This window comes from Orycteropus afer, unplaced genomic scaffold (assembly GCF_000298275.1).
Source record: "Orycteropus afer afer isolate SDZICR_OR568_19922 unplaced genomic scaffold, OryAfe1.0 scaffold00536, whole genome shotgun sequence".
NCBI lineage: Eukaryota > Metazoa > Chordata > Mammalia > Tubulidentata > Orycteropodidae > Orycteropus > Orycteropus afer.
This window is the reverse complement of record NW_006922123.1, coordinates 428,405-436,018: the sequence shown is the minus strand read 5'-3', so window position 1 is coordinate 436,018 and position 7,614 is coordinate 428,405. Positions and strand designations below refer to the sequence as shown.

The window sequence follows — 7,614 nt, the reverse complement described above, 5'->3', positions numbered from 1 at the left end:
GCACCGTCCCACCCGGCGGCTCCGCCTCCGCCCTCTTCCCCAGCAGCACTCGGCTCAGAGGTTTGGCTCAGACGCCCTTCTCCGGCCCTCGCCCGCTGTCTCAGAGCTGAGCCACGGTGGAATTCGAGTTCTCATTTCAGGTCCTGTAGCTCTTTTCCAGGAGCCCTCCTGGCTCAGTGGTTGAGCGTTAGGCTGCTAACTGAAAGGCTGGTGGTTCAGACCTTCCTAGGAGCTCCATGGGAGGAAAGACCCCAAGGCCTGCTCCCGTGAAGGCCACGGCCTAGAGCACCCTATGGGGCAGTTGTGCTCTGACGCTCGGAGTCACTGTGAGGCAGAGCTGGCTTGATGGCACCCAGCAACAGCTGTCGTACAAGGAGCCCGGACCGTACTGCACAGAGAAGCCGAGCGGGAGGAAGGAAGGGGTGAGAGGAGAGTGCTGGGCCGGCCCCACGTGGGCCTAGGCAGCGCTCTGGCAGCCACTGTCAGTGGACCAAGTGCTGAGGGTCCCGCACTGTTTGTGACCGCTCACAGCATGCCCTTGGAGTAAGCGCACTGTCACCCTTCTAGAGGGAAACAAAGCAAGGATGACCAGGATGCACCTGTACCCAGGTTCCCCGGACTTCCCCGGGTTGAGAGTCATGGTCCAGCCTCCGGAAGTGGCCTGGGGAGTGGTAAGAGTGTTGGGATTCTGTCCTGAAGTGGACTTTATCATGGAGCTCTGTTTGGATAGATTTTGCATAAAATTGAGAAAAGTTGATGGTCTGTACCAAGTGGGGGAGGACTGCGCAGGAGGCACGGCTCTCTTGGTTCCATCTCTGAGAACCAGCCCTGCCCCACGGAGCCCGAGAGCCCGACGCTCAGGACCTCAGGTCTTCTGGCAGATCCTGCTGGATGCGTGCCACACTGGGTCCCTTCTTCCTGGTACACGTTCGAAAAGCCCAGCTGCTGTTGAGTGCGCTCTGACCCCTGATGACCGCACTGGCGTCCGCGCGGAGCTGTGCTCGGAGGTGGGGTGGGGGGTGTCTCGGCGGCTGATTCTTCCCAAGTCCATCACCAGGCCTCTCTTCCAGGGGACCCGTGGGTGGAGTCAAACTGGCGTCCGCGCGGAGCTGTGCTCGGAGGTGGGGTGGGGGGTGTCTCGGCGGCTGATTCTTCCCAAGTCCCTCACCAGGCCTCTCTTCCAGGGGACCCGTGGGTGGAGTCAAACCTCCACCCTTCCGTTAGGTTAGGCACATGCGCCACCCAAGGAATCCCCCGGTACATAAAGACACGTTTCCCAGATGGCCTTGCAGCACGGCCATGTGACTAGGTTCTAGCCAATGGGACGTGAGCAGAAGTGTTGCTTCCGCGTTGAGGCCAGGCGGGTTCAGCCTCCACGTGCCCCCTCCTGCCACACCCGTGATAACCTTGGGAGCCACGTGGAGAAGGCGGCAGACCCACAGTGTGAGGCCCCGGGTCCTGAGTCCCAGAAACACCTGCTCTGTGGCTCTGGCGCGTGCGCATCAGAGCCGGGGTGCTTGCTGACGCCGGGTGGGCAGCGGGTGCGCCCTCTTCTCTTCGATGATGGCCCCCAGTCTGTCTGCAGTTTGGTAAGGCTGTGTTTGGGGCTGTGTGCTGCGTTCTTGTCACTTGTATTGAACAGGGCGCGAACTGTGTCTTATCCCTTCCTCAACATAGATTATCAGAATATTCAGGCTGATTTCCTGAAGCCAACTTCTTATAGGCAGAGGAAGAGCCTGCAAGTCCAGGCTGTAGGGGGCCAGCACACCTTAATAGTGTGGGCATGGCCTTTGGAGTCGGGTAGATGTAGGTTAGAGTCCCAGCATGTGCCACTTTCTTGCTGTGTTACCACAAGAAATTTTCTTACCGTCTCTGTTCCTGCTTTCCCCTTTTGTAAAATGAGTGTAATAACGCTAACCCGGTAGAACCATAAAGAAGATTGGACAAGCTAATTAATACTGCTTGTATCTCTTAGCATAACGCCTGACAGTAAAGTCTCAATAAATGCTCAAACCAAAACTCACTGCCATCGAGTCAGGTCCGACCCATAGCAACCGCTCCTTGGGTTTCTCACGCAGTATCACCACAGCAGTAGATTGCCCAACCTTCCTTCCGAGGAGTGGCTGGTGGGTTGGAACCGCCAGCCTTCTGGTTAGCAGTCAAATGCCTTAGGCACTGTGCCACCAGAGCTCCCCACTAAATGACAGCTGCTAAAATTATTACTGACAATATGAGCAACACAAGCACAAACTTATAGATTGAAGTTTCTAAGTACTCGGGCCTTTCGCAAAGACAACTGCTCTTTTATTGAACATTTTTCAATTAAACCCAAACAAAAAAACCAAAACCCACTGCTATTGAGCCAATTCCAACTCATCAAACCCTAAGGGAGGGTTTCAGTCTTTGCGGAAGCAAAGCCCAACCACACCCACTGCGGGGGAGTCGATTCTGACCCACAGCGCCCCTAGAGGACAGAGTGGAACTGCCCACAGGGTCTCCAAGGCTGTCAGTCTTCACAGAAGCAAAGCCCAAACCACACCCACTGTCGTGGAGTCCATTCTGACCCACAGCGCCCCTAGAGGACAGAGTGGAACTGCCCACAGGGTCTCCAAAGCTGTCAGTCTTTATGGAAGCAAAGCCCAAATCACACCCACTGCCCTGGAGTGGATTCCAATTCACAGAACCCTAGAGGACAGAGGGGAACTGCCCCACAGGGTGTCCAAGGCTGTCAAGCTTTACAGAAGCAGACCACTTCATCTTTCTCCTGTGGAGTAGCTGGAGGATTAGACTGCCACCCTTTAGGATAACAGCTGAGTGCTTTAACCACGTCCCTACCAGAGCTCCCTACTTTCCAGATCGATCGGTACAGATCCCTCCTTAGGGTGGACATTTCAGCTTCTGTGTTGCCAGTCTAGTGCAGCTGTTATTTTCTATGGCATGGAAGATTCAAGTCATTTATCGATTCAGCTAAGTTCTCAGTAGGTTTGAGGCCCGGGAGCCTCAGTTATCTGCCAGAGGGACTAGTGTTTATGTCTGGACTGCCTCCACCTTCCTTTGGAAACATGAAACTCCAAATTTCAATGATCTGTGGGGAAACCAACAGAGAGGCAGAGTCAGAAAACAAAAGAAACCTTAAAGATTACCTAGTCCAACTTTTCCCTTTGTGGGTAAGGCAGCAGAAGCCCAGAGGGGTTAAGAAACTTCTCTGAGGTCACACAGCAAGTTAATGGTGGGATCGGGTGAGAACTCAGACATCCTGGCTGAACCATCCTGGGTCCAAGAATCCCGCTCCTCTTTTGACTCTCCATGGCTTCAAATTGAGATTGGAGGACGCCCCGAAACTGCTGCTCTGAGATACTCTAAACCTTGAAGTGAAACTAGCCCCTCAAGTCACCTTTTAGCTAAATAGCAGGTTTGCTCAAAAGTGCAGAATGTCACCCTTGAGTGCTATGCTCTTATCTGTATGAGACCAAAAGGTCAACACTTGGCCTGACGCAGAGGTGAGGAGGTTGGGGGATGGGGAGACTGAGCGGATGGCGGTGAAACAACTAGAACAGAAAGAGAATTGACACCGTGACTAGTGTGACAGCGTCACTGGATATCACATGTGGAAACTGTTGACTAAGCGCAGGTTTGCGGCATGTGTTTCCACCCAAAATACAGTCATATAGAAAGAGAGGAACGGGTCAAAAACAGAGGGCTATCGGTGTGAACCAAGGCTATTGAAAGCCGGACGGAGGCAAGCAGGGCCGACGCCTCCCTGCTGGTTGGGAACACACCCGGCCGTGGGCGCCTCTCTCCTCACTTCCGTCTGCTCCCAGCCACACACGCTTACAGCAAAACCCTGCAGTCGGGGCCACGGGCAACCTGGCCCACACACCAAAGATGCTGCAAGTGCCGTTTCAGGTGGCCGGGCCCTGGGTGCCCCCGGCAGGTGCCGTCTCAGGTGGCCGGGCACTGGGTGCCCCTGGCGCCCTTCCCTGTCCTTTCAGCAGCCACTGCCCAGAGTTGTCCCCACCTCCTTGCAGGATGCTTGGGGGCAACCCTAACACGGCACCCATGGGCACCAGCACCCTCCTGCCCTTCCAGAACCACAGGGCCAGCAGTGCAAGGTCAAACCACCTTTTTATTGTTTATTTGAGGAAACCCTCTAAACCCACTGCCATCGGGTTGATTCTGACTCATAGCGACTCCCATTGGGTTTCTCAGGCTGTAAATCTTTATGGAAGTAGATTGCCTCATCTTCTTCCCACAGAGCAGCTGTGGAGTTTGAACCGCTGACCTTCTGGTTAGCAGCCTAATACCTTACCTACTGTGTCACCAGGCCTCCTTGTTAAGAAAAGGTAAGTCCTTTTTTTTTTCTTTCCTCCCTCTTCCTTCCTCCTCCTCCTTGTTCGTAATCTCTTTCATTTTTATGGTGGCTATGAGATTGGAGTCAGCGGTGAGGTTGCCTAAGTTTCCAGGTACTTATTAAGCTGTGAGACGTTGGCAAGTTACTTAATCTCTCTGTGCCTGTTTGCTTGTCTATAGTGATTAGAACAGTCCCTACGTCACAGGGGTGCAATGAGGATTAAAAGAGGTAAAGCTTATGGGGTGCCCAGAACAGGGCCTCACCCCCAGTAAGTACTCAGTACATCGGGGGCAGGGGTGATGTGCACATGACTGTGTCAACGGTCTCTGTGTGAAGCTAGGGCTGTCCTGGTTTGGGGTCTTACCACCAAGTTCAGTCTCCATTGGACCAGCCTCTGTTCCCACTCTGTGCCTGTCTGCATTCCTCTAAATGTCGGAAGCCCCTCTGTGACTCTGTCCATATGATTTGTCCCCTGAGACAAGCAGCCGTCCGTGACTAATCCCCGGCTCTCGTGGTCTCACCGTGGTCTCACCATGGAGCATAGCAGACGAGGAGAAGCTACCCAACGTGTCCCCCTTTGGAATAAGCTACTTGCTGTCGCGTTGGTTCCGACTCCCGGCCGCCCCGTGTCTGTCAGTAGAACTGTGCTCCACGAGGGTTCAGTGGCTGACGTTTTGAACGTGGATCTCCAGGCCTTGCGAGTCACCTCTGGGTGACCTTGAACCTCCAGCCATTTGGTTAGTGGCTGAGCACATTGACTGCACTGCCTGAGGCTCCATCCTGTTCGTGGTTTGGTGACATCAGTAGCCAACCACAGCGCTGTGGGGACCACCTAGGTAGAGAAGGTGGGCGCCGGTTGCTTGAGTGTGACTCTACAGTCACTGCTTGCTCAGCCTCTGGATCTCAAAGTGGGGTGGTGACGGGAGGGGGTTGTGCTATGATGATCATGGAGGGGGCCTCTCTGCAGTGCCTTCTCGCCAGGTACGAGCTCAGGAAGTTAACTAGGCCGTCAAGGCCCTCTTGGCCCACGCCATTGCCCCTGCCCAGCTTTCCATCCGAGCCCGATGGTTGAGAGTTGAGTTGTGGCGTTTGAACCTCAAGTCAGAGAGAAGCCCAGAGGCTCTGGGGAGAAGGCCAGGAGGGCTTGCAACGGGGCATCACCAGCCAGTGCCAGCTGGGAGGTGACTCCTGGCAGGCAGCGCGGTGTTCGGGACCTCACTCTCCGGTGCAGGGGTTGAAGACGGAGCCCGAGAGTTCCTCAGTAAAAGTCAACTCCCTCCCAAGTCGAAGCAGGCGTTTAGATACATTCGCTGTTTATAAGAGAAAGTCCCCCAAAGGGGGATGAAACTGGGCAGGTGGGGGCTCAGGCCTTGGCCTGTGGCTGCAGTGCTTTTAAAAATATGTTTTCTTATTATTTTAAAAAATTTTGTAAATGTATATGTAGCAAATTGTTGGCCTTTCAACATCCTCTACATGTGCAATCAGTGACATTGTTGTGTTGTTGTTGTTAGGTGCTGTTGAGTTGCCTCTGACTCGTAGTGACCCAATGTGCCACAGAACAAACCACTGCCCGGTCCTGCGCCAGCCTCACGGCTATACCTGAGCCCATCGTCACAGCCACCGTGCCAGTCCCTCTCATTGAAGGTCTTCCCCTTTTCTCTGACCCTCCACTCTACCCAGCATGGTATCCTTCTCCAGGGAATAGTCTCTCCTGATAACATGACCACAGTATCTGAGATATGCCCCCAAAAACCAACCAGACTCACTGCATCGAGTTGATTGTAACTCATAGTGACCCCCTTTGGATTTCTGAGTCAGTAAATCTTCACGGAAGTGGATTGCCCAGTCTTCCTTCTGCGGAGTGGCTGGTAGTGCTACCTTCTGGTTAGCCGTCAAATGCCTTAGGCACTAGACTGGCCATTCTCGTTTCTAAGAAGCATTCCAGCTGTACTTCTTCTGGGACAGATTTTTTCCCTCTTCTGGCAGTCCTTGATATTTTCGGTATTTTTCACCAACACAATTCAAGTGCATCAATTCATCTTCGGTCTTATTCTTGTCCAGCTTTCACATGCATATGAGGAAATTGAAAATGCCATGGCTTGGGTGAGGTGCACCTTAGTCTTCAAAGTGACATCTCTGCTCACTGATGTTAGTTATGTTCATCTTGTTGTTCAACCATCTCCACTCTCCATTTCACAGAATCCCAGCATCCCTGTCCTGATGTCACCACGTCAGGCCATACCTGCCATCCTCTTGTCACTGTGCGGGCCTCAGTTTGTGGAAGGGCTATGTTCTAAGCTTCAGTAACCTGGAGCATTGTGTGAAATGACTTTTTTTAAACCCGAACATTCTCAATTCCTTTAATAGCAAAGCAAAACAATGTTGGATAGAATTAAATGTGATGAATACATTCGCCTTGGGGAAGAAAGGGAGTGTCTTGCAGTCTCCTGGACCATTCAGTCTTGGATACAGAGAGAGTGGAGACATTGGGGAGTATTCAGCCGCCAGCACCCCCAACCAAGGACCTGCCTAGGCTGGTGACTCGGGGGCCCTAGTCAGGAATGACTCTTCTTGCACAGCACTGTCCTCAGGGCCTCCTTCTCCTCTGTGTTTCTCAGGCTGTAGATCAGGGGCTTCAGCACGGGGTTGACTGTGGAATAAGGAAAGGACCTTCTGCTGCTCCTTGAGGTGCTGGAATTTGGGGGCCATGTAAGTAACTATGGCGCTGCCAAAGAAGAGCCCGACCACACAGAGGTGGGAGGAGAAGGTGGAGAAGGCCTTTCTGTGTCCCTCCTGGAACTGGGTCTTCAGGACAGCAAAAAAAAAAAAATGTGGGTATAGGAGACCAGCACCAGGCAGAAGGGCCCCACTAAAATGAACAGAGAAGCAGCTGAGATGACCATGTGGTTGAGCCAAGTGTCTGCACAGGCCAGCCTAAGGACAGAGGGGAGTTCACAGAGTGGTTGATCTCATGAGGCCCACAGAAGGGCAATCTCAAAATGAGACTCACATGGATCAGGGCGAGGAGGAAGCCACATGCCCAGGAAGTGACAGCCAGGGTGACACAGAGCCTCAGGCTCATGATGGCAGAGTACCGGAGGGGGTGGCAGATGGCCACGTGGTAATCATAGGACATCACCACCAGGAGAAGACATTGTGTGTGGGCAAAAGTCATAAAGAGGAAGGTCTGTGTGATGCAGCCAGCAAAGGACATGGATGTGGAGGGGCTCAGGAGGTTCACCAGCATACGGGCACTGTGCAGA

At 53.3% G+C, this 7,614-nt stretch overlaps 1 pseudogene; it reads right to left on the bottom strand.

The window, feature by feature from the left end:
- Nucleotides 1–6,906: 6,906 nt before the first annotated feature.
- LOC103209827 lies at nt 6,907–7,598 on the bottom strand (annotated as a pseudogene).
- Between the last annotated feature and the right edge of the window lie 16 nt (nt 7,599–7,614).